Source organism: Pleurodeles waltl, chromosome 3_2 (genome assembly GCF_031143425.1).
Source record: "Pleurodeles waltl isolate 20211129_DDA chromosome 3_2, aPleWal1.hap1.20221129, whole genome shotgun sequence".
In the NCBI taxonomy this organism is placed as follows: domain Eukaryota; kingdom Metazoa; phylum Chordata; class Amphibia; order Caudata; family Salamandridae; genus Pleurodeles; species Pleurodeles waltl.
This window is the reverse complement of record NC_090441.1, coordinates 77938253-77965933: the sequence shown is the minus strand read 5'-3', so window position 1 is coordinate 77965933 and position 27681 is coordinate 77938253.

Sequence of the window (27681 nt, the reverse complement as noted above, 5' to 3'; positions counted from 1 at the left end):
TCTGCAATACCACCATCTAGCACCAAAACAATACACCACACAGTGTTTAGAAAAATATATAATATTTATCTGGTTGAATGCAGGTCAAAAACGATCAAAGATGCAATAAGTAAATGTAGAGTTATCACTGAAAAGTGATATAAAGGGGGTCATTCTGACCCTGGCGGTCACCGACCGCCAGGGCCAACGACCGCGGAAGCACCGCCAACAGGCTGGCGGTGCTTCCTGGGCCATTCTGACCGCGGCGGTCAGAAAAGGGGAACCGCGGTTTCCCGCCGGTTTTCCCCTGGCTCAGGGAATCCTCCGTGGCGGCGCTGCTTGCAGCGCCGCCATGGGGATTCCGACCCCCTTCCCGCCACCCTGTTCCTGGCGGTTATTACCGCCAGGAACAGGATGGCGGGAACGGGTGTCATGGGGCCCCTGGGGGCCCCTGCACTGCCCATGCCACTGGCATGGGCAGTGCAGGGGCCCCCTAACAGGGCCCCATAAAGATTTTCAGTGTCTGCTTTGCAGACACTGAAAATCGCGACGGGTGCCACTGCACCCGTCGCACCCCTTCAACTCCGCCGGCTCCATTCGGAGCCGGCTTCATTGTTGAAGGGGCTTTCCTGCTGGGCCGGCGGGCGGCCTTCTGGCGGTCGCCCGCCGGCCCAGCGGGAAAGTCAGAATGACCGCCGCGGTCATTTGACCGCGGTACGGTCTTCTGGCGGTTCCCGCCAGGCGGGCGGCTTCAACCGCCCGCCGGGGTCGGAATGACCCCCAAAGTGTCTTAAGTCTTTTAAAAGCAAACAAAGTCTCTTTCAAGCACAAATTACCTGGTTCGCGTGAGAAATCTCTGCAAAGGGCCGCAGAGGAGGAGAAGCGTGGAAACAAAGGGGCGTGCGTCGATTTCTCGGGGCGCACACAGTGATGCGTCGTTTAGTTTCCACGCAGGGACGGCTGTGCGTTGATTTCTGGCACTCGGTCGTGGATCCTCTTCGGGTTGCGGGGTTTTCAGATGCCCCAGGGACGGTGCGTGGATTTCCTGCGCTGGCAGGACAAAGTCGCAGGAGCTGTGTCGATCAGATGGGCGTTGCGTCAAATTTTCTACCACACAGCAGGCGCTGCGTCGATTCCTCTCTGGAAGTCGGGTTGCGTTGTTCCGGCTCGGCTGTGCATCGATCCAGTGGGCCGCGCGTCAAATTTCCAGTTGCTAAGCTGGCGCTGCGTCAATCTTCTCGTTGCGAAGTCGGGCTGTGTCGTTCCAGTTCGGCGTGAGGTGAAATTTTCACTGCGGTGCAGGCTGTGCATCGTTTCTGGCAGGCTGTGCGTCAAATTTAGCTGCACAAGGAGTCCTTCTTGAAGAGATGAAGTCTTTTTAGCCCTGAGACTTCAGGGAGCAGGAGGCAAGCTCTATCCAAGCCGTTGGAGAGCACTTCTTCACCTCAGCCAGAGAGCAGCAAGGCAGCAGGGCAACAGGAAGTCAGCAGTCCTTCACAGAAAGGAGTCAGGTGAGTGAGTCCTTTGGGTAGCCGGGCAGTTCTTCTTGGCAAGATGGAGGTTCTGGTTACAAATTTCTTCTCCAGGAAGTGTCTGAGTTGGTAGGGGTAGAGGCCCTGTTTATATACCCAAATATGCCTTTGAAGTGGGGGAGACTTCAAAGAGTGGCTTACAAGTTCATCAGGTTCCCTTTCAGTTCCATCCTGTCTGCCAGGGTCCCAGTAGGGGGTGTGGCAGTCCTTTGTGTGAGAGCAGGCCCTCAACCCTCCCAGCCCAGGATGACCCATTCAAAATGCAGATGTATGCAAGTGAGGCTGAGTATCCTGTGTTTGGGGTGTGTCTGAGTGAATGCACAAGGAGCTGTCAACTAAACCCAGCCAGACGTGGATTGTAAGGCACAGAAAGATTTAAGTGCAGAGAAATGCTCAATTTCTATAAGTGGCATTTCTCAAATATTATTATTAAATCCAACTTCACCAGTTAGCAGGATTTTACATCACCATTCTGGCCATACTAAATATGACCTTCCTACCCCTTTCAGATCAGCAGCTACCACTCAAACAATGTAAGAGGGCAGCCCCAATGTTAGCTTATGAAGGGGGCAGGCCTCACAGTAATGTGAAAACAAATTTAGGAGTTTTACACTACCAGGACATGTAAACTACACAGATACATGTCCTGCCTTTTGCCTACACAGCACCCTGCCCTTATGGGTTACCTAGGGCATACCTTAGGGGTGTCTTACATGTAGAAAAAAGGGAGGTTTAGGCTTGGCAAGTACTTTTAAATGCCAAGTCGAATGCCAGTGAAACTGCACACATAGGCCTTGCCATGGCAGGCCTGAGACAAGGTTAAGGGGCTACTTAAGTGGGTGGCACAATCAGTGCTGCAGGCCCACTAGTAGCATTTAATCTAATGGCCCCGGACACACATAGTGCACTCTACTAGGGACATATAAGTAAATTAAATAGTCCAAATGGGTATGATCCAATGTTACCATGTTTAAAGGGAGAGAGCATATGCACTTTAGCACTGGTTAGCAGTGGTAAAGAGTCTTAAAACCAGGCAAAAAGTTAGGGGTGACCACCCTAAGGCTGGCAAGTCTAACAACTACGAATACCACATGCCAACACAAACAATATACAGCACATCAACATGCATGTCCCAAACACAAACACCCTACAAATAATGCACACCATTTATTGCGGGACAAATGCTAAGGTCACACCCACACATGCAGCCCAGACACAACTGAAAGCACAACAAACACACACCAAAGTTACCCACACACAAACCAAAGCAGACAAGACCAAAACAGCCAGGTTGAAAGAAAGGCAGGACCAAAATGTGAGCATAGGACCAACAACAGGTTGGACCATATATAATATTACAAATAAATATAGAAATAAATAGACAACTATGTACAAAATAAAAGGCACTAGGCCAGTCCAAACCACAATGTGCACAATGCTCATATGGCACATCAGCGTGCTACTACATGACTCCTGACTGCTATATGACCTCCACAGGGTAGGGGCATCAAGGGGGTACGCAGGCACCTCAGGGATTGCGAGGGGGGGGGGCAGAGGAGGGATTTGGGCTTCAGTTTGGGAGGGGGGTCTTTGGGCTTGGGCTTGGGAGGGAGGGCTTAGGGTGAGCTTTCAGGGAGGGCTGTGAACAATTGGGAGGGGTCGACTTCTTGGCAGGGGGAGGGGCATGGATGCCAGTAGAGGGGGCAGGGGAGGACTTAAAGGTGGAAGGGCTGGACTTGTAGGGGACACAGACTGTTTGGGGGTATCACAGGGTGGGAGAGTAGGGAAGAGGGAAAACTCCAAGAGGAACACCTTTTTGGACATACGGGGACGGTCATGGCAAAAGGGTTTGGGAGTGAAGGGAGAAAAAAAGTGCTTGTAGGAGGTGTCTTGGTGGATGTCTTGGGTGCAGGTGTGTGCAAGGAGTGTTTGTGTATGCTGGGTGTCTGTTGGGTGGGTGAGCATGGGTGTTTATGTGTCTTGGGAGGAGGTGGGAAGGAGGAGCTGGGAGATGCCATGGTGGATGGGTGAGTGTCTGTTGGGGTGGTAACTGCAGGTATGGTGGATGTGCTGCATGCTGGTGCATTGTGGTGGCTTCAGATGTGGTGACGGGTGGATTTCTGCATGCCTGCTATTGTACTAACTGTGGGTAGGATTGGAGTGGTGGCTGGAACGATGATTGTTGGTGCAGTGTCTGCTGGTGTGTCAGGTGTAGTGTCTGTGAAGGTGGAGGTGGTGGGGAAGTCTGTGCAGATAGTGGGTGTTGGTGTGTCTGCAGGTGGGTGTTGTTTGTGTGCATGCCACTGCTTGTGTTTGCAGAATCCTTGAGTGTTGAGGTGCATGCATGCTTATCTGTCTGTATGCTCTGGCTGGTGATGGAAAAGAGGGGTGTGGGATTGGGTAGAGGAAGATATAGGGGGATGGAAGACAAAGGGTGACTGGCTGCGTCAGTGCGGAGGCCAGAGCCTGAAAGGATCTCTGTAGGCCAGCCAGTGCACCGTTAGTGCCCTCCAGGAACGCATTGCTCTGTTAGACTTGAACTTCAAATCCCTGGATGGCATTCACGATGATTGGCTGACCAACAGATCGACCTCAGGAGGTCAATAGCCTCCTCACTGAGGGTATCAGGGCTAACTTGGGCAGGGGCAGAGGTGCCTGTGGTGAAGGAGATGCCCACCCTCCTGGGTGAGCGGGCACAGACAACTGGGTTTGGGAGCTACAGGGAGGGTGGTGCTAGTAAGGGGGGTGGCAGACAAAGATGGTGCTGGGATGGTCCGGGATGGGTCCGCCACCGCCAGGGAGTGCCCACTGGAGGAGGATTCCGAAGATGAAGATGCAGAAGATCTGGTCTCCCCGTGGCACACCTCTCACCCTCTGGGCCACTGGGTCCCTCGTTGTCGCTGGTCACAGCACTCCGGGTCCCATAACCAGCAGCATCCCACTCGCTTGTGCCCGTCTCCTTTGGCTACCGATGCTGATGCACACAAATAGAGAGAGAGAGAGGGAGAGACAGAGAGGGAGAGAAAGGGTTATCACGTTCCTTACATACACACATGTACACATGCACAACAGCAGGTAAACCTGTCCAGGCTAGCCCATCTTCGTTGGTATTACACAAATCCTACATCATGTCACATCATGTTACAACTATTCACCCCTTCATGGCATCCCTCACACCCACATCACATTCAGAGTATGTTAGCACCACTGGAGTCATCCAGTTGGACACCTGCAAAGCCATGTCAGCATGCTACACATGCCCAGGCAGAAGTATATACCAGATCATATCACTCCATACTCCTATCACCTTTTGGGAGAGCAGGTGAGTGACCACAACACATCATGGATGTCCAGAAACAACACCTGACCAGTCCATCTCAATTCCATGAAAGTGTAGACTAGCAGAATCACTGAGCACACAGCACCTGTCATACTTAGCACATCGCTGGCTGACTCACTATACATATATGGCAACATGGGTACCTTAACTGTTGACTCCTAAACAAGTGGCACACCCATACATGTGACAACTGATGTGTAGAATACTTGTATGTTGAACTGGCATGGCAAGACATTCATACAATCAGAGGAAAATCTGCACACACTGAACACAGATACACCACATCACTTCATCATTTCATGTTCAGTTACAGTGACCTACATAGCACCCATTACACATCCATAGGGAATCACTGAGTGCAGTGTCACAACAACTACACTTCAGGCAGCCGCTATTGACATCACAGGCCACTTACCATTCCACCTGACATGCAGTTACAGTTCACTCACACCATACCAAAAGTGATTACCTGTGCTTAACTCCTGACTACACAAATGTTACACAGACATGACGTGCACATGATTTACACATGGACCTACATGACTGCCAGTGCATTAGAATCATGTTCCTGTACAACAATTACCTGCTTAGTAAACAGTGGGACAACAAGACATTCACTTCATGAACACATAAGTGATGCAATACCTAATCCTCACCTGACTGGACACATCAGCTAGGCCAAGGGTAGCATAGATTGTCCTACTCCACATGGTGAGGCCCCAAGTAATCACTGAAACATGATGTAGGCAGCATATTACCAAGGATACAGTAGGGCATTTGCACACATACCATTGGCAAATTGTATAAGGCAGGCCCTGCCAAGGCACTTTCCTTCTCTATAAACCACCCATTGGGACAGAGATGAAATGCCCACGTCAGTCACATAGAAAAGCATCATGATTTTGAATACACATATCTGCCCGACCCCTCCCCCAAGTTGAATGTCCCTTCGTTGCCACCTAGACATACCCCATTGAATGGAGATGAATGTACAATGGGGTTACAACGACTAACACAGATACATACTGTCCTAGACAGGTCATATCTGTGTTATTCATGAGATGGCAAGCTCACATGGAGTCCATACCTGTACCAATACAAGTTATGTTTGGAGCCTGTACCAAATAAGTGACAACCTGTTGCTACGACAGGTGATCAGCACAGATGGGAGTGGTTAGACACCTGTGAGGCAATGACACACATGCACAGAGTGATGGACAGGCACAGAGTAAATGGTTAGGGTGAACACAAGTTCACATGCATAAGTATGGCAGGATGTGCAATACACGTGGCCTTGATATTAGGGCATCTCCACATGTAGTCAGAATGAAGTCTTGATACAGGTGTACAAAACATACACATAGCAAACCATGATGCCAGTTCAACATCTCATACACTGCCAAGTTGGTATCAAGTTGTTACCACTAGTCTAGAAACATTCGTCAGCTATTACATTGTAACAGAAGGTACAATGAGACAGCAAACAGCATACAACCAGAGCCAAGTATCAGGAAACTGTCTACCCCTTTGCGGCTGCTGTGCTGCCCTCAAACGCTCATCCACCTCAGAGTAAGGCCACCGCCATTATGCGGGCCATTGGGAGGGGTGGTAAGGGTACGGTGGGCACCCCTTCCTCGTTGGGAGGACATCCCCAGCTGGGCCTTCGTGGATTTCTGGGACCAGCATCTCAGGTCCTCCCACCGCTTCCGACAATGGGTGCTCCGCCGGCTGTGGACCCCTAGGGTCCGCACTTGATTGGCGATGGCATGCCAAAACCCCTTCTTCTGCATGGATGACACAGACAAAAGGAGAAAGTCATGTGCACATGCCCCATTCCAACAGGAGTTGACACTGCACAACTGTAACAGCAAGTGAGCACACTTACCCATCCTCTCATCACACGCGCCCGTACGGTATGCCAAAATGCATGCATCTACACCAACTACAGATCACATGTCTGAGTCACAGTCACACACAACACCAATTACACAGGGCTGGGGCACTGGACTCACCTATTCCTCTGGTGCCCCATATAGCTGTTGATACAGGGGTAGGACCTCCTCCACCAGCTTCTCCACCTCTTCCTGTGTGAAGCATGCCTTATCACCTGCAGGACATGGCATCATGGCTCCCAGAGGCAGTACACAGCAGCTCATGTAGTGGAGGTCTTGCTAGCAACAGTGTCAGGAGTCAAGTGAGCAAGACTGCAGAAAATGGCAGTCACAGCCACCACATACAGGACCGTTACCGCCAGCGCTCATCCATCGCCATTGCTCCCAGTCCGCCATAGGCAGCAATGTTAACCTATGACAGGTTGCACGGTGGTTGCGACCGCCTACCGCCATGACGACTTCCACCAGCGGACTTAGGCCACTTCTAACTGTCCAGAACAGTAGGTATGGTGCCTGCCATTATGGGCACATGTACTCGATGCATGTGATTAAATAAGTGCGTCAAACACCTGATCGTCCATAATTCTATGTCACCCAATGCTGTAACAACATGGTTATGCTACATAATGGCACAATCATGAGAATATGACGTTATAAGCCTGTATACATGTGGATAGTCCTGTGTAGATACTCAGAGGTACATAGGCATCAGATAACTATAGGTTGATTTAGTCGCATATGTGTCAACCACACATTTACACATACATATGCATCATATGTCCTACCCAACTGACAATTCAGCCAATGTTCAGCAACAACTGTGTTTAATGTGCATTCCTATGGTCTGTAATGTCTATGTCAGGACTGCTACGCATACCCTCAACATGTTAGGTGTCTGCAAGTATATCATGTGCTGCTGACGTGTGCCAACTGCATGACTTATTGTACATTCTCTCCTCTCAACATAGGTATCCAGTCCTGAGGGCAATGAGATATGCACCAGTGTACAGGCTACTGGTAGACTTGGCAACCATGGAGGACAGGCATGTCATCCAGACCTACCGTCTGAATCGCCAGACCATCATGCATCATGCAGACAGTTGGAGCCAGATCTGATGGCAGGCAATCAATATTTCATACCTCCCATCGTTCAAGTATTGTCAGTGCTACACTTCCTGGCCACAGGGTCTTTCCAGAACACTGTCGCCTTAACAGCTGGGATGTCTCAGTCCAGTTTCAGTCAGGTGTTGAGGGATGTACTTGTGCTCTATTGCAACATCTGGACAGCTACATCCGGTTTCCCCAAAGAGCGGATATGGCCAATATGAAGGGTGACTTTTATCAGATGGGACAGATTCCTCAAGTGGTAGGGGCCATTGATGGCACCCATGTATCTCTGGTTTCTCCCAATGTCAATGAACAGGTGCATAGGATCAGGAAGAACTACCACTCCATAAACGTGCAGGCCAGTATATCTCCCAAGTGACAGCCAAGTTTCTTGGATCAGTGCATGACTCCTACATTATGCGGAACAGAAATGTCCCAAACATGATGGCGTGACTACACACAGAAAGGGCCTGGCTGGTTGGTGAGTATGCATTGTTATGTGTTTGTATGTCTTGTGACCTGTCATTACAATCTGCACACTCGCAGTACCTTCAATGGAATTTGTACTACAATTGTGTTCACAGGTGACTCTGGCTATCCAAATCTTCCTTGGCTGTTGACACCAATGAGGGACCCAGCCACACGAGGGGAAGTCCGTTTCAGTGAGGCCCACGGGAGGACAAGGTGTGTAATCGAGCATACTTTCAGCCTCCTGAAGGCAAGATTCAAGTGCCTGGACCTATCTGGAGGTGCCCTCCTCTACTCGCCCCACAAGGTTTACCAAATCATCGCTGCCTGCTGCATGCTCCACAATCTAGCCCTGAGGCGTTGGATACCACTACTAGCGGATGAGGGTGAGGCAGCGGTACCTGTGCCTGCAAATGGTGATTCTGAAAGTGATGATGAGGAAGAAGGATCAGCTGACTGTAGGACTGAGCTCATCAATCAGTACTTCAAGTGACATGCAAGTATGCAAGTTGGATCTTTTAATGTATTGTCTGTGCACATTCGGAAGTGGATAGTATACATTACACCTCCTGACCTTTGGCATATGTGATGGTGTTTTGATGTCCAATGCCTGTGTGTGAGTTGTGGTAGCAGCCAGATGAGATGTAAGGTATACAGTATTACAGGTTCACCCTTAACGTGTTGTAGCATCTGATTCCAACTTTCACTTCTCTCATGGACTGACCAGTTTAGAGCAGGATTTTCCTGCATTCTCCTATTGCCATCTCCTCCCACCCACAGGATGTGGCTATCATCTGTGGGTTAGCTCCCTAGGGTTTGAGGTATACATTGTCAGTACTCAATGGTGAAAGAGTTAAGTTCTGAGAGGTGTACATGACAGGTAGCTGGTTAACAGGAAATGAATAAGGGCCTGAGCAATGTGCTGTATTGCTCCTATCTGGGTGCCCATGATTTGAAGTTAAACTACAATAGTCAGCCAGTCGATTACCAGGAAATATGCTTACTGTGTCAACATGCCTTCCATCCTGATGGTACTCTCTGTCTTGCTCTATTTGCAGACGGCTCAACAGACTTTTCCCTCCTGTTACTGTGGAATTCATACTCACTCTGTGACATTTGTCCAGTAACATTACTGTTGTCATTTGTGTCCTACTGAGGGGGCCTCCGTCTGATGGCCATTACACTGCCAGTTCGATTCAAGGGGGGCTTTGCCAGACAAAGGTTGGGTATAAGGACAAAAGTTGTAGTACCATTAAACACACATATACAGTATCTGTGTCCATAAGTGTTTTATTGTGCTTAACAGTTTTGTGAAAAGTGAAATAGATGTGTACAACATGACAAACAGGTGATTAGTGGAGTCATGGTAGATGGTTTGATCAGAGTAGCTGCTGCAACATTTAGTCACACAGGTCCAGTATCCTTTTACCATGGGAAAATAGAGTTTGGTTTCAGAACAGTCTACATGGTGTCTCAGTTGCACACAAGGGAGTCAAATCAGGAGAGGTTTACTTCCTGGCAGTGAGTGTGGTCTTGGCATCTGCTGCAACCATGTCTGGATGGACGTCCACGGTTGCGCAGGGGTTCTTCAGCTACAGAGGGAGGACTGTCTGAGGCTTGGGGTTCCCCTGGCAGGGCCTCCATTCCACTAGCTGCCACAGATGTAGAGGATGCAGATCTAACGTTGCTAGTGGAAGGGGCCTGGTGGTGGGTAGCTACATCACGCAGGGTGGGGTTGATGTCCCTCAGCACCCCTGCTATGGAGGCCGTGGTGGCATTGTGTGCCTGTCACTGCTAAATGGCCTCCTGGTGGTATTCCATCTGCAGCCTTTGATTTTCCCCCAACGCGTTGATGATGTGGCCCATCCTGTCCTGGGAAGATTGGCATGCTCCCAGGACTTGGGAGATGGTTTCCTGGTCTGTGGAGTCCCTTAGGGGCCCCCTCCTCTGACCCACAGCATCCCTCCCACACCCGCTGCCCCCAGGTGCCTGTGCCCCTGGCACGGTGTGCCCACTCCCAGTGTTAGCAGGAAAATCATTGTCTAGGATGTTAAGGTCCGACTCAGGTCCCTGTACTGTGGGGCACACAACAGATTGAACAGTCCTTGGGACACAGGTTTGGAGGCAGTTGCTTGGCTGGGATGTCTAAAGAACTGGGGTGGGTTGGATGGATGTGGCAGGGTGAGGCTGTGAGTCGTCGACTGACCAGGTGTCCCGGATGGGCCAGGTAGGTCGTCACTGTCCAGACATCTAGGTGTGTTGTCCTCACTACAGCCTTCATCCTGAGGAGGGCTGGCAAGGTCTAATATCCTCTCCGTGGTGGCAATGGCAGGGTTACCTGTTGATGGAGCGAGACACAGAGTACAGTTTAGAAAGTGTATTTGGTACACTCTTTGTGTGATACAGACAATTGCTTAGCATGATTCCCTACACTGACAATGACAGATGCTGCACAGCATAGGTTAGTGGTACATACAAGTCTGTGACCAAAGTGCCATACTCCAAGTTGTGTGCTGTCATCAATGATTTGTACATCTAGCACTGCTGATGGGTCTCTATTACTATCTGTTCCTGACATGACTATTCGACTTTGCTACCTGGTGAGTAGTGTGGCCTGGTAATTGTCACACAATATGGCTGCACATAGCACCATGATGTCCCATTGTGAACAGAGTATGTGGATATGCAAGGCTAATACTCCAGTCTCTGGATGTTGTTCATATGCATGGAGTCTGGCATCTTACTTTCCCATCCCATGGTCAGTCCATTACATGCTTGGGGATATGGATCAGTGTTCATGAGGAATAGTTACAGAGCTGTAGCTGTGTTTTGCCTTGCTTGCCATTGTGGTGTGCCATTGCATTGCTGTCATTGCCATGTACTGGTCCTCAGTCGTACATTCTAGTTGGTGTAGGTGGTACAATTGGCATACATGCATGAAATTTGAAGCGATGTGCACAATTCAGGTTTTCGCATCATTAGGCTGGTGCACTGTAGGAGTCGTAGTGAAACGATTAGCCTGTATCCGTGCCCTTGCCAAGGGCTGTGTGGACAGTGCTGCAGTAGGGGAAGAGGGTGGCATGCAGGAGAGGGGCATTGGGTGATTGGTAGGTGTACTGGGACATTCAGTGAATTATGGGGTATTAGGGTGGTGAGGAAGCATGCAGGACACGACAATTGTGTAACATGGATGTAGTGAGTACTTACTAGACTCCAGTCCCCCAGGTATTCCAGTCCTCCCAAGATGTGAACTGTGGGGGATGAGGTGGGGGCCCACTGTCAGTCTTCTGTATGGCAATTTGGTGCCTGGATGCCATGGAACTCACTTTCCACTGTAGGCCGTTCCACCTCTTCCTGATGTCGCCCCTTGTGCGTGGATAGCTGCCCACTGAGTTGACCCTGTCGACCATTCTTTGCCATAACTCAATTTTCCTGGAAATTGATGTTTGCTGGACCTGTGCTCCAAACAGTTCTGGGTCTACCCTGACAATTTCACCCACCATGAATCAATCAGGGATTTGTAAAGCGCACTACTCACCCGTGAGGGTCTCAAGGCGCTGAGGAGGGGAGGGGGGAGAAGAGGTGCTGATACTGCTTGAACAGCCAGGTCTTGAGAAGTTTCCTGAAGGTAAGGAGGTCTTTGGTCTGGCGCTGGTGGGTGGGAAGGGTGTTCCACGTTTTGGCGGCGAGGTGAAAGAATGATCTACTGCTGGTTGTAGTTCTGCGAACCATGACCTTCAACTCTTTGTCTGTGAATTGTGGGTGCTTTTGTGGGGTTGTGATTGTGTTGACGGTGTGGGGGTGTTGTGTATGAAAGGGTGCTGTGTTGGGTAAATGATGGGGTGTTGGTGGTGCATTGTTAGGGATGGATGGCTGTGGCGTAATGTGTGTGCTCGGTGTGTGTGTACTGTGTTTGTTTAGTTGATGTGTGATGTGTGTTATATGTGTGTGCCTATTGTGTTAGGTGCTCTCGCTTTGAATGTGCCTGCTCTCTGTTTGTAAATTTTGCGCTGTAGTTGCAGAGGATTGTGGGTTGTGTAGGGGTGTGTTATATAGTGCAGTGAGTAGGTGTGTTGGGTGTGTGGATGTGTGTCAGGTGTGGGGTATTCAAAGTGTCCAGTGTGGTGTTGTGTTCTGACAGTGGTGGTTTGTGACCGCGGCGGCTTGCACCGCCTAAGTTATACCTCCATGGAAGGACAGCCGTGGTGATTTGTGAATCGTAATCTGGTGGGCAGAATTTTGTCAGCGTGGCGGTGCTGGTGGTGGAACTGCCTCTTTCCCGCCCACCTGGGTCCTGGCGGTTTTGGAATTTTGGCTGTTTTTTGGCAGTCTTCAAGGTGTGGGTTGTAATACAACGTTTGGATGACCGCCAACATGGCGTTTTTTTGGCGGCCGCCACCATGGCGGTCTTGCGAAAAGGTGGCGATAGGGGCCTATAAATATGCCCCTTGGTTTTCATTATTTTGATCCCTGGCAATAGGCAAAGGGTGGATTTTTCCCCTTGATTCCTCTACCTCTAAGTTAACCAATTTTGACTTCGGCATCCTTAGCATGCCTTCGACTGTCAGCCTGGGTGTTGAAAGGTTGGGCTTTCTGAGGATAGGCCTTTCTTTTCCTGTGTCTCTTTCTGTTCAGGCCTCTAGAAGGGAATCAACACAAAAAGTTGCAATCATCACTGCACATCTTTTTATAAGTGGTGTAAATTGAAAGTCTTGTCTCCCGTACAGTGTCCCCATGAAAAGATTGTGCAATTTCTTCAGGAAGGTTTTGATTAAGTCTGTTTCTACTCTTGGGCTCCAGTGGTCAGCTATTAGAGCATTTAGAGGCCTTTCTGGAGTTGAGGATTTAGCCTCAAAGCACTTTAAGGGATTTCTTTATATTAGGCTTAAGGTGAAAAGTTTCTTTCCTCTTTAGTACCTTCCCTTGGTTATGTTTTTCTTGTTAGGTCCTCCTTTTGAGGCCAAGGAGGAAACTTCTGAAACATCTCTAACTTACAAGGTTCTTTCTCTTAATTGCTATAACAAATGCCAGACTATAAGGGGAATGATGTTCCCTCCAGTGGCCGATAGCCATGCTTGAAAATATTTGAGAATATGGCAGTTTTGTTTCTAAGTACGAATCTCCTTCATAAAATAAATGTGTCCTTTCCTGGTTCAGCAGACTCCTCTCTATCATCCTTAGATGTGCTAAGGACTCTTACTATCTATCTAAAATGAATCTCTGATTTTATGAAATCAGATTATTTGTTCATCAGTTTTTGGCCATGCAAACAATTGTTGTAGGTCCTCTAAATCAACTTTAACCAGATGGATCAAGTCTGTGATTTCCTTAGCATAAAAACATAGGGGCAGAGAATTTCCAAACAGTATGCTAGCTTGCTCAACTTGGGCATGGCCACCTCGTGGTATAAGTGGGTTGGGGTTCTGCTGCAACTTTAGCTTCCCCGTCCACATCTATTTCCCATTATAGGCTCAATTCAGCTCAGACTAATGAGGTTTGGCTCTGAAGTTCTTTGTAAGGTTGCATCCCAGACCTCTGTGTAATTTTTGGCATTAGAAGAAATATTCTTTGCTTCTGCAATTTTTTTTTGATACGCTGGTGTGTATTTCTTGTTCTCAATAAAAATGTGTGTTCTATTCTCTCCTTTCTAATGACTGTGATGAGAAGACCTATGCTTGGGCATGTTCTCATAATGTAAGGAATGGGACAGGGAAGGAGATGAGAAAGTAAAGTCTTTATTTCTTACTGGTAATCTTTATTACTCTGATTATATCTTCATCGTCCCAACAGTTACTACCTTCTCTTCCTCCCTTTTACCTGGATCTTCTTGTGATTATACTAATGAATGGGATTTAGTAATGGTTCAACGAGTGCTTCTAGAGAAAGGACAATGAAATAATGTAACTTTAATGTAAATATGTAATCTACTTGGTAGGCGTAACCTGCTTACAAAGAAGTCATTTTTGTAGACTTTTTTAAAGATTATTTAAAAGTACTTTGACTTTTGATAGTGGATCATTTTACATGGCGTGCATACTGTAGTCCTTTTTGTCTTGCCTAGCAATTGCACCTACGTGATGAATATTTGTGAGAGGACAGAGCTCCTTGTAATTGAAAGAGAAAGGTGATTTGAAGCTTGTGGGTAATGGCAATGCATGAGATAAACCCCATGGTATAAGCGGTGGAGTAATGAAAATTACTGGTAAGAATTCCATCCTCTGCTTTTCCTGGCGAGGGACTCTACTTGCTTGAATAAAGTACATCAAATTTGACTTGTGTACAAATGTATTGAGAAAGTTCCAGTTTTCATGTGAATGTTCAGTTCACAAGGAATTTTGTGACATTCACATATTTTCGAAGTGGTTTTTCAGAAATAAGCGAAGGTTGTGAGAAGAGTGTCACAACTTGAAAACTCTTATTTATCATGACTCTCTTCGCAGCAGACCCCTAAAACACATACATTACACCTTCTGGAAATGAGCCCAGGACGGATCTGTTAATATCTACTGAGGTCAAATCAGAACATCTCATGCAACCTATCCCCTGGGTTAATTTTACAGAGTTTTTTCCGCTTCTTTTTTCAGGGAGGCAATGAGGTCTAAGTGGTCACTTTAGCTCAAAAATATGGATTTTATTTCCTACAGCACAAGGCTCAGCATGGACGGGTATAAGGTGTGGCTTGGGCTCTCATTTATTAGTTTAATCAGTAGTTTCTGCTAAAACACTATATAGAGTGGCAGAGCATTGTGAGGACCACGCAGGTAAACGATTCAAGAAATGGAAGATCTTCACCAATGAATAAGTGCATGTTCTTAGAAAGTCGGTACCAGGAAAAACATTTTCAGCAAGTTATAGTATTCATTCTGAGCGTGCATGCAAAGTATATCATGGGATGTACACAGTACACCGAAGACCTATGACTCACCAAGTACCACTGCAAACAGCTCAAGCACTGCTGGAGACTTATCCATAACGACAGCGACAAGCAAGCCTACAAATCGGCCTTCTGACAATGCCGCCAATAACCAAAAGCCACCAAATGCCAAGCAGGTACCATGTGGATAGACAACTGCATTAACATCTCTAAGGAAATCTTCTGCATAAAAAGGGGAATTCACCTTACCCGCTGGCAGCTTTACTACTATCATCTCTCTCAGGATCTCTGCTCCCAGCTCGTTCTTTACTTCCACAGCAACAAAGGCACAATCTACAGCAACTTCGCACCCCTCCACTTTAGCAGCCGTCCCTCGAAACCTTGACAGCACACAGGGAACCATCCTGACCTGTTGGCCTCTTATCACCCACACACAAACAGCCACTGCCATGCACTCCTTCCACTCAGGAGCCTCACTGGACCCTTGCCCGCACTTCCCCTTCGCCAAAAGACTTGAGCCCACATGTACTGCCCTTACCCCAATCCTCAATGACTTAATAACCACAGCTACCTTCCTGTACTCTTGCAGCTACAGAAGAAATCTACAGCAAACTATAGACTCATCTCTTTGCTACCTTACCCAGCAAAAGTCCTGGAAAAACCCATCAACGGGTGGCTAGCAAGCCACCTCAAAGGCAACCACCTCCTGGATCCATCACAGTTAGACTTCAGATCAAACCGCAGCACCAAAAGCACCCTTGTTACCACCATCGACGACATCCGTAACCATTATGGACCAGGTTTACAATACAGCCCACATCCTCCTCGACCTCTCTGTGACCATCTCCCATCAGCTCCTCACCAGCACCTTCAGAGACAGAAATTTGTGGAACAGCACTTCAGTGGATAAGCTCCGTCCTCATAGGATACATGCAAAAAGACACCCTAGCCCCCAACACCTCTGATCTTGCCAAGATGATCTGCAGAGTCCTCCAGGGATCATCACTCAGCCCCGTGTTATATGATGTCTTTAAGGCAATAACCTCTGTCACCCTGGCAGATGGCTCTAAACAAGCCCTACTCCACCAATAGGAACTCCGAATATCAGAAACAAGCATATTTTGCAATATTTGTATGGTTAGTGATAATTAAGGTTATCACAACACTTCGTGTCCACACCACATATCAAGCTCTAATCATTGCTTTTACAAATCATTGCTAGAATGTCCCGATTTAATAAATGAAGGAATAAGTATGTATAGTGTTCACTTGACTTTGTTAAATATGACAATAGGTCTTACCACTGTAATACTAATGTACCGTATTGCCCTAGCTTTCTTATATTTATAATTCTGTATTCTTAATTCCAATGGATAAAACCTGCAAGTATCGGAATGCAAAGAATTAACAGAACCGGATGAAATAGCCAATAAAAGGTACTAAATCTATTTTAGTTTGGCATTAAGTCTGGCTATCTGTATGTTTTCCGGAACCTGCCGAGCATGTACTCTACCATGCTTGAGGACCAGGATACATCAAAATATTGAGGAACACTCAAAATCTCACATAGGCTGGTGCCTCCCTCTAGGGTCAGCCTCTGATATGCCTGCATCATGCACAAAATGAAAATAAGTGTTCCCTGCCAACCCAAGCCAGATACCCCCCTAATCTTCTCCTCCCAATCCCATATATGTGTCCAGGGGTTTGAGAGATACTCCCTTATGCATGCAGTGTTTTCACACATAGGCGGTCATTATGAACACGGTGGGAAACACCGCCGACCGCTGTGGCGACGGTGAACAGAATGCCGCCGTTGGCGGTGAATGGAAACCCGCCATATAATGAACGAAAATCCCAACCCCGCCAAAAATCACCAGACCACCACTCCCCGCCATGACCCTGTCGGCGGGAATCCCGGACCTTCCCACCCTGCCACCACCAAGCACACCCACATCCCGCTCTCCAAATAATGATGCACAAATCACCTTGGCGGACAGTGGAGGCCGAACGACCATTGGCAGCTCCGACCGCCACAGGCAGCAAGTGGACTTAACAGCAAGAAGTGCACACATTGGATAAGCGTGTAACCCACACACCTGACACACATCCAAAACCCCATAAAACACCCCCAGACATACCCCACAATCCTTTGCAACGAAACCAGGCCAAGAAGACGGAGAGCACCAGAGGCAGACATCGAACACCAGCATACAAGAGACGCACACCGACCCACAGAAGAGCACCCTCACCGCGTTCCCAGCCCCAACACCATTCACCACACTCACCATGTCACCCCACAAACATCCACGCTTCACCGAAAGGGAGTTAAGGACAAGATCCCGAAGGTGGAGCACAAATATTCAGGACCGAGGTGCAGCACACACCCATCGCAAGGAAGATGGAGCTATGGCAGACCATTGTGAACAGGGTCAATGCAGTGGGACACCATCCAAGCATCAATGACGACATCCGGAAGAGATATAACGACCTGCGGGGGAAGGTCAGGGGAATGGCATCAAGGTACCACATCACAGTGCAGAAGACTGTGGGGGGACCGCCACCAACACCACCAGAATACACAGACTGGGAGGGAAAGGTACTGGCCATCCTGCACCCTGAGGGACTCACTGGACTCACTTGAGGAATGGACTCAGGTAAGTCATCAACATATACCCCATATACACCATACCTGTAATGCATGCACCACCCCACCCCCACCGACCAGGACCAACACCCCACCCAGGCATCAGCCACTAAATCCACCCCTCCTGCATGACCACAAACCCACTAACAGGCCCACATCCCTCTCCCTGTGCACAGTCACCTACCCCTGCAACTACCAACAATGGAACAATACCCCCCACCACAATGCAACCCCAAAGTCGATGCTAAATGCAGTGTCAACCTCACAAAGGCACCCTGTAAGGTCACTGAAAGTAACCCCAGCACGAAATATCCCAGTCTTGTTCACCTCAAACGTTCATGCAGCTGTAACAGACATGTCTATGTCCCCCAACAGGCACCACCACCCATGCAACCCTAACGGATGGGACAAGGAGAGCCACTGCCCCCCAGGCAGACAGAGGCACCTCACAGGACACTGGTGAAGGATCCCTGGACACTGATGAGCAGGCAGGCCCCTCACACAGTCCTGGACTCTCACCATGCAGCAGCCCCACCCAGGAAACCACTGTCACCCCTACCCCCCAGTCAAGACCAGCAGCCTAGGGCAAGCGTCCCCACACCAGTGTATCACAGACTGGTGGAACACAGGTACAGAGGCCACAGTCTCCCACTCCCAACATGCAGGAAGGCGAGGGCCCCAGTACAAGTGGTACTGTCACACCAGTGCAGGGGACACAGGCACAGTGGGGTAGGGCAAGTGCAAGTGTGGCAGTGGGCCGGGGGGAGGCCACAGGATGGATGCAGCAGCCCAGGACGTGATATCAGAGGTATTGGGGGCCTACCAGCATACCCATGACAGGTTTGCACAGATTGTGTCCACCCTGGAGCACAGTCAGAGGATGCAGCAGGAACACCACCAACAGGTGTCAGGAATAAGGCCATGCGCGGTCCAGGTCTTGCCCGAAACTCCACTGCGCGGCTCTGCAGCGCCTTCTGCGCACCACTTGTCATCCCCTCTTGCTCCAAAGGTGGCCATCAGCGTTGTCTGCCCTGTGGCAAAGCTCATAGAGCTGCAGGTTCAGGACATTGGTGGGCAAGATGCACTTATCAGTGCTATTCCATGAAGGGACTACAATTCCCATATTTGTAGAGGCAGCAGCCATATTGGGGTGTGGCAGGCCTATAAAGTCCAGCCACACCCAAGCATGTTGCTCACTATTTTGAAGACTTTAATGCAGCCAGACCTCGTGGGGGTTTCTCTGAAAAAGAGCTGAGTTCCTGAATGGCAGAGTGGCATCCAACCGAAGTATCCTTGTTTCCATGGTGCTTATAAAAACAAGAAGGTCGTACTCGTAGCGGTAAGGCCTTGATGAATCCAATTTTGGAGGAAGTTGTTATTTCCAAAGGTAAAGCGCCCCTTAGCACAACGAGCAAAGGCGTTTCAGTTCACAGATGTAAAGCGCTCTAGGCACAGCAATTCAAGCGCTTTCGTTCACAGATGTAAAGCGCTCTAGGCACAGCAATTCAAGCGCTTCAGTTCACAGAGGCAAAGCGCTCTAGGCACAGTAATTCAAGCGCTTCAGTTCACAGAGGCAAAGCGCTCTTGGCACAGCAATTCAAGCGCTTCAGTTCACAGAGGTAAAGCGCTCTTGGCACGGCAATTCAAGCGCTTCAGTTCACAGAGGTAAAGAGTGCTCTTGGCACGGCAATTCAAGCGCTTCAGTTCACAGAGGTAAAGCGCTCTTGGCACGGCAATTCAAGCGCTTCAGTTCACAGATGCAAAGCGCTTTTGGCACGGCAATTCAAGCGTTTCAGTCCACAGAGGTAAAGCGCTCTTGACACGGCAATTTAAGCGCTTCAGTTCACAGAGGTAAAGCGCTCTTGGCACAACAATTCAAGCGCTTCAGTTCACAGATGTAAAGCACTCTTGGCACCATAATTCAAGCGCTTCAGTTCACAGATGTGAAGTGCTCTTGGCTAGGCAATTCAAGTGCTTCAGTCCACAGGTTTAAATCGCTCTTGGCATGACAATCAAAGTGCTTCGATTCACAGGAGTAAAAGGTTCTTGGCACAACAATCAAAGTGATTCAGGCCACTTGAGTAAAAGCGCTTCCTGGTATTATTAAGTAAGGCGCTTCAAGTTCAAGGAGTAGAAACTTTTTGACCTTTATTGTTGTGAATTTGAAAGTATTTCTGGAGCTACACAAATCATAGTTTTCATTGTTGTTTGAAAAGCTTAAGATTTGAAAAGCATATTTAATTCTTTGAGATTTTCTAAGTCATGATCAACGGTTTATGTTGTGAATGCATAGATTTGATATTCTGAATATAATCATAGTCCGAAGTTCTTGCCATCTCTTGATTCTGAGGTCGTAGTTTACTCTTGTTCCATGTTTCAAAGAAGGGTCTTTGTCCTCATTTCAAAAGAGGTCTCCATCTGATATCGCGGAGACGCATTTAGTCAAGAGTCTATGGATGAGTTACCTTTCTATGAATGAGTAAATGCATATTTGTTCTAACCTTTACTTTTCAGATCTCTCTCCTGCTGTTCCCAACCCTAATTCCCTTCCCCCAACTGGCTTCATCATAACTCTGTGCTATAATAGCTTTCTGAGTTGGTGACGCCGGAGGTGGGCCTTTTGTTCAGCGACGTGCAGATCCTGAGGAAAGGACACTGTGACAACAGGACATGGAGCAGTGGAAACAGCACAACGCCACAAAGGCCACCATAGCAGCAGCACTGCTGCAGCTGGTCCAAAACCAGTCTGACACCCACACAGGACAAGAGGCCCCCACTACAGCACCGGACACCCACCATGAGAATGCACCATCAGCAGAATCATCCCAGGAACTACCCTCACAGGAAACCCAAGGGTCTACCATGTCATCCCCTGAAGATCAACAGCAGGCGCCCAAATGGACCCTCAGGCCAAGATATGGCACTGGAACCCCAGCAAAGAACAAGGCCCCCTTCAAGAAGTAACTTAGCAACAATCTGCACAGCAACCGTCCCACTCAATAAGCCACCACACATTGCTAAGAGGCAATATGAACTAATATAAGAAAAGATGGACCCATCATTAGTACCAACAAGGCTGTCACCATGTTGGTCTTGAGGACACCCACCCCTTATGACTTGTCATCACTGTAAATAGCACTATTCACTCACTTCAACCAATAAAACACATATCACACCTGTAACACTGTCCCCTGTGTTAAATTGTGAACAAAGTGAAGTATGGATGCAACTGGCTGATAACTACTTTATTGTCAAATCTGTGCATGAAGGGAGTCCTGTGTACCTAAATGTTGGCAATAAGTAAATGCAGAAAATGTCAGTCTGTACCATGCAGAAGTGGACCATGTTTCACCTATCATTATCAACCCCCCCATATGATTGAGCACACTGCCAGTATGTGTCACAAACCCCAATGCCAGGCCCAAGTCCCACACAGTTACTGGAAGTAATGTTTTATCATTTGGGTCCTGGAATTGACATCTTCCCCTTCCTCATCATCACCATCACTCTCTTCACCTCTCTGAGGTAGCTTGTCAGGACATACAGCGCCCTCCACCTCCAAGAGGGGGATAGAATGTCTCACTGCCATGTTGTGCAGCATGCAGCAGGCCACCACTATTCTCACACCTTTTCAGGCCCATAGGCCAGGGAACACCCAGAGATATGTAGACAACAAAATCTAGCCTTCAGGAGACCTATAGTTCGCTCTATCACCCTCCTAGTACGTCCATGGGCCTCAATGTAATTCCTCTCTGCATCCGTCCTGGGATTCCTCACTGGTGTCAGGAGCCAACGCAAGTTTGGATAGCCAGAATCACCTAGAAAAAAGTGCAATACAGAGTCGTCATTGTTATGCCTCTTAATCAGACAGCCTGGCTGTCTGCTATGTGTCAGTTAGTGACAGGCTCACTTACCTATGATCCACCCTCTGTCCTCTTGGAGTTTTTCCATCCTGTGTGGCACACTACTGTTCCTCCACACAAAGGAATCATGGACTGAACCTGGGAACATGGCATTCACATGTGAGATGTACTGGTCTGAAGTACATACCAATTGGATGTTCATGGAGTGAAAGTTCTTTCTTTTCTGTACACCTGTTCACTCACTCTTGGGGGGATGATCGGTATGTGGGTGCCATCGATGGCACCTATAACATGGGTTATGTTGGCAAAGGCATAGAATTCAGACTTGATGGCAGGAAGTCACTACTTTGGGGAAACCTCACATAGGACTGCAGGTATTTTACAAATGCATTCAGAAATCTTGTCAGTACCATGCTGAACATTGGCTGTGAAAATCCAGCACCCATGCCCACTGTTACTTGATATGAGCCCGTGGCCAGGAAATGGAGTGCGGAGAACACCTGCACTTCAATAGGTATGGCATGCTGATTACGATTTCCCAGAGGTAGTGCAGGATCCAGTAAAGCACAAAGTTCCAGAATTTTTGCAGGTGTGAGTCAGTAATTGATTATGATCTGAAGCTCCACCATGGTCCACATATCCACAAGTGGTCTGTACACCGATGGTGCCCTTCCTCACCACAAGGGTCGGTTCCTACGAGGGGTTTCAAAAAGGTGTGATGAAGACACATACATAGGCACACATTTCATCATTTGTGCACTGCATAATTCATTGTAGTGACTCAACAGTAACTGCTTCCTGACAGATCTACATCTACATCACAAGGAGGGAACAGAGTGTTTCATGTGTGGTATATTACGGAATTGGCACATGCTTAGGTGCTTCATGTGGCTAGTAGGGACTGCATTGTGCAAAGTTTTATTTATAGATGCGTAGTTACTGCCAAAATGTCTGCCCACTGTAATCCAGGCCTTTCGTTGTGGAAGTGACCTCATTCCCGCTGTGGTTGACGTCACAGCATAAGGCGGTGTTTACCGCCGTTCGTACCGTCATTGGTTAACATGGATGCCAATGGGGAATCCTGGCGTATCATGATCGCCACTAGCGGTGACAGTGCACACCGCCGTGGAACGTACGCAAGTTCGTCATCGATTATTCACTTGACTCCCTGACCTCGTGGGGACAGGTACTCCACTGTGTGTACTGCTGTGGACTGCCTCTGGCAATGGATGTGGCTCGTGTTGCAGGGGAAAGGGCCCCGGCCTTCACTCAGGAGGAACTGGAGAGGCTAGTGGACGGGGTCCTGCCTCTGTACGCAAAACTGAACGGCCAGAGGTACAGGTGAGTCTGGGTTTGGGGGCACTGTTTGGGTGTAATGGATGGTGTTGAATGGACATATGTGTGCACCTCTAGCCTGCGTGGGCCGTGGTTCATGGCTTGCTGCGTGCGTATGGCCTGTAAGTCTGAGAGTACTGTCTGTCCCATAGTGGATAATTAGCCAGCTGTACCTATCTTGCAAGTGCCTGACCTCTGTGTTCCATATCTGTGTCACCCTTTTAGGTCAGCGCCCACCAGAAGAGGGCACTTTGGCATGCCATCGCCAAGGAGGTGCGGACCCTGATGGTCTACAACCGGTGGAGCACCCACTGCAGAAAGAGGTGGGAGGGCATGCGACGCTGGCCGCGTAAGATCTGTGAAGCCCAGCTGGGGAAGTCCTCCCAACGTGGAAGGGGTGCCCGTCGGGCAATGACCCCCCTCATGCGACGTATCCTGGCAGTGGCGTACCCAGACCTGGATGTGTGCTTGAAGGCTGCACAGCAGTCACAAGGGGGTGAGTACTCATTTCACAAACTTCAGTCTGGAAGGATGTCTGTGAGTGTATTAGGGTTCATGCTGCTTAGAGGCAGGGACTCCGACTGGTGTCCATCTACTTTATGGTCCCCAAAGGGTGTAGGGGTGTCTTTGTCAGATCTCCCACATGTCGCCTCCTTAGGTAGTCCAGGGGATGGGTGTAGAGCAGTATTCTGGTCAGTAGTCAGGGGTATGGCCATGGGCATAGTGAACGGTGCTGCCTGTTGGGTGTGTCTTCTTGGTGGGTGTATGTCTGGCCATTATGTACTTCCATTTAGCTATTTACAATTGTATCTCCTGTTTTGTCTCCCCATCCCTGTTCTCTTGTGTTGGTTTGGTACAGCAGCAACATCCGGCGAGGGAGCTGAAGCACCGGCAAGTGGGGAAGCAGTGGCCCACAGATCCTCGGAGGCAGAGACATCCGACGCCCAGGGGACCAGTGGGTGGGAGGGCGAGGGGAGTTCCACGGGGAGACAACTACCACAGGAGGTAGTGACTGCGAGACCTCCTCCGATGGGGGCTCCCCGGCGGTATCAGACCCTAGTGGCCACACCACTACAGTGACATCTTCCGCCACCCCCTATTCCATCACCGCCCTCCCTTCTGCTCCCACGAGTTGCCCGTGCCCGCTCACCCAGAAAGGTGGGCATCTCCTTTGCCCTAGGCACCTCCCCCCCAGCCCCAGTCAGCCCTGCTGCCCTCCTGAGAACCATCTCTGTAGGGCAGACAACCATTGTCAATGCCATCCAGGGGACAATTTCTTACTTTTAATTTAAGAACTGCACTGGCTTGATATGAAATATGTATATGGATCATATACTTTGGAGATAGACAATTCCATAACAACAAATGACAGTGAATAGATATGACTGATTTGGTAGAATAAGCATAATGTGTGTTCTTTGTCAAGTTTTGTATGTGTATCTGAAGAGGGCAATTTCATTTATTGGCAGTCTAAGCTGAGAAGATCAAGTGCATAGGGTGTGAAGACCTTCATTTCACTTTCCTGACCACAGTACACAGTATAAACTGTGAGAAGCTGCCTCCTCTTCTCAGAGAGGCTGCTATACGTTTCATGGGACGATTACAATACTATTCAGCAAAGCTTGTACAGAGCTGCAGTGGTATAAATCGCACAGTTCAAGCTGTGCTTCTTTTTAACAGAACAGAATGGACACTTTTCAGAAGGGCATCTATACTTTTGAGTTGAAAGATCCAGCACTTGTCAGCAAGGATGATGTATGTTTAATTGTGTTCTACTTACCCCCACCTCCCCTATAGCAGTGATGTTGCAAGTAGTCTATGATAGGCAAATTAAGTACAGGTATTTCTACAGGCATTGGAAGCATCCATGTATTGTATATGGCATCACGTACCCACTGCTGTGCATTATCAGGATATTGCAAGTCACCAAGGAGCTGCAAGACCATATAGAGGAACAAAGTCAAATACAGAGTTCCTTTATAAGGTTATGGATCTGAGATGACTTGCAGTATCCTTATAATGCACAACAAGGGGAACTTTATTCCTTACAATACACAGTCACAGCATCCCTTTTCCAACAAACCACTTATATCATTGTTGTGTAGCTCTTTCATATGAAGGAGAGAACATTTTGGCAAAACACATAAAAAAAATGTTAGATGTTTGTTGTAAAAAGATGTTAGAGGCAATTTAATACAAATCATTAAAAAAAATATGCACTGTAGAAAGATTCTAACTTTCTATAATTACCCAAGGAGTGCAAAATATATGCATGTTACCATAAATATCTTCTTTCTTCTTGTTAATGCACAGGTTTCTTCTTTAAACAGCTGCTTTAATTATGCTCCATGCTCTGACCTGCCTTTCCCGTGGCTGCTGCAACAAGCTTTGTGACGGCAGAACTCAACTGTAATAAGTTATTGCATTTGGGTTCTGACATAATTTCTTTATAATTGGTGACTAGGTGTGTCACAAGTCACCGATTTTAAAGAAATTTGTAACAGGTTTTTATACAGGGATTGCAGAATCCTTATATATGGGATAAAGTACTCCTTACCATACATTATAAGGATATTGCAAGTCACCCTGACATTCCCTGACTATCTGGTGAACAAAGCCAAAGTCTAAGGGCCCAATTTGTAATTTTGCGATTGGGCCATCTTCTGCCAGAGCGAGGGAGTAATTTACTCTGTCGCCCAGACGGAGATCTGATGGACATTTCAAGTATTCACAGGAACCTCCGTTAAGGCAGTTCATGTGAATGCATTTGTACTTTGCCATAAGTCTCAGTTAAACATGAAGGAGCCATAATGCAAAGTTTCTAAAGATTTTTGTTTTCAAAAAGAAAACCCCAAAGTGTTTTTTTGTTTTTGAAAATAAAGAAAAAAAAACAATGCTCCCCTCACTAGGGGAGTCATCTCTCCTGGCGAGGGAGACATTCTTTTTTTTTTTACTGCCCCTTACTGCCAGGAATTTCCTGGCAGTGACGGGCAGTAAAAAACAGCTATTTGTCTGCTCTTACAAATCAGGCAGGCAGACATATAGCCAGTTTTCTAACGGCCCGTAATATGTTAGGCAATCTGAGATGTTTGGCCACAGCAAATATGGAGCAGTCTCACCATGGCCAGACTAAGAGCCTGATTTAGATCCTGGCGATAATAGTCCCGCCATCGATTTTCTGACTGGAAACCCGTCTGCCGCCATAACAGTCTACCCGTCGGATTTAGATTTTGGCTGTCCAATGGACTCCAGCCACACTTACCACCTAGCAAATTTGGATGTGCCTTACCGCCAAGTATATATTTTTTTTAATTACTGTAACATGCATACATTGGGTACACAGGTGGGTCAGACACGGATGGGACACACTGGTACACATCTCATATTGAACACATACACAGCTGTCAGTATTGTGCCAGTATTCATTGCCAAATGAATGCTGGCACCACAATGATGGTACAATCACACTTTTCAACTGTGCCAATATGTGCACATGGCAAGGGGACCTGTAACTGTCATGTTATACTTCGAGTTCAGTGTGTCATACTGTACATGTATGTGTGATGAGATTGGCTGGTTGAGGTGGAGGGAGCTGGAGTGGGTGATGTGGTTGTGTCAGTATGTGTGCCACTTACATATGGCGTGGATGCTGTTGTGTATGTTGAGTTGTGTATGTTGTGTTGCTTCATGCAGAATTCAAGTGAGCTTTGTGCAGCAGTTGCTGTTGTGATGTGTGTAGTTGTGCATGTGTGTGCCTGTGTTTGTGTAGATGAGTGTGTAGTTGTGCTGTGTGTGATGAAGGGGGATGCATATGTGAAGAATGAGCATGTGTAACTTACCTCTACTCCATTGCCTCTGGCATTGGCTGATGTCAATTGGGTCCAGCAATGTCCTCCCTCCATCAGCAAACAGCTACCAGTACACCACCTGTCCATCTGTCCATCTGTAACATCTAAATACGGCCGACAGGAACCTCTGTGTCTGACGGCTAGCAAGAACACTCCGTTGTGGCAGACTTTGGCTCAGGCACAATACATCTAAATATGGCGGGTGGTCTTCTCTGGTCCGCCGCCAACACTGCTTGGCAGTAAAACCGCCAAGATCTAAATCAAACCATAAATTGGATGGGTGGACCATTATGTTGGCAGTAAGCGTACTCCCTCGCTGTTGCGAAGGAGTTTGCTTACCACCAGTATATGAATCCGGCCCTTAATTCCTTTATATGGCAATGGAGCTCTGAAGTGGATTGCAATATCCATATAACAAAGGATTTGAAGTACTTTATTCATTATCACTCTTCCCTCAAATTGCCTAAAACCTTAGTGTGTTGCTCTTTCATACAAAAAGAGATATCATGTTTGCAAAAGTGTAGAATAAAAGTAGAATCTATAGTGTAAAATGTTCTGAGAGGGGTACATAGTAACAGCAAGCACGTGAACAGCTGCCAAGTTCTCAAAAGTCATTAGTGACACCTTCAGATAGTCCTGGGTTTTTCACAAGCAGCACTTTGCATGCTGGGATATTTTAGCTTATAATTGCTATAGGAAAATTAAACCAATGTGCCAATGTGCTCCTGAATGCACCGTTCTGCTAACTAAAAAGCCAGAGCTGACTAAAAGTGACAAACATGACCTAAGGCCACTTGCC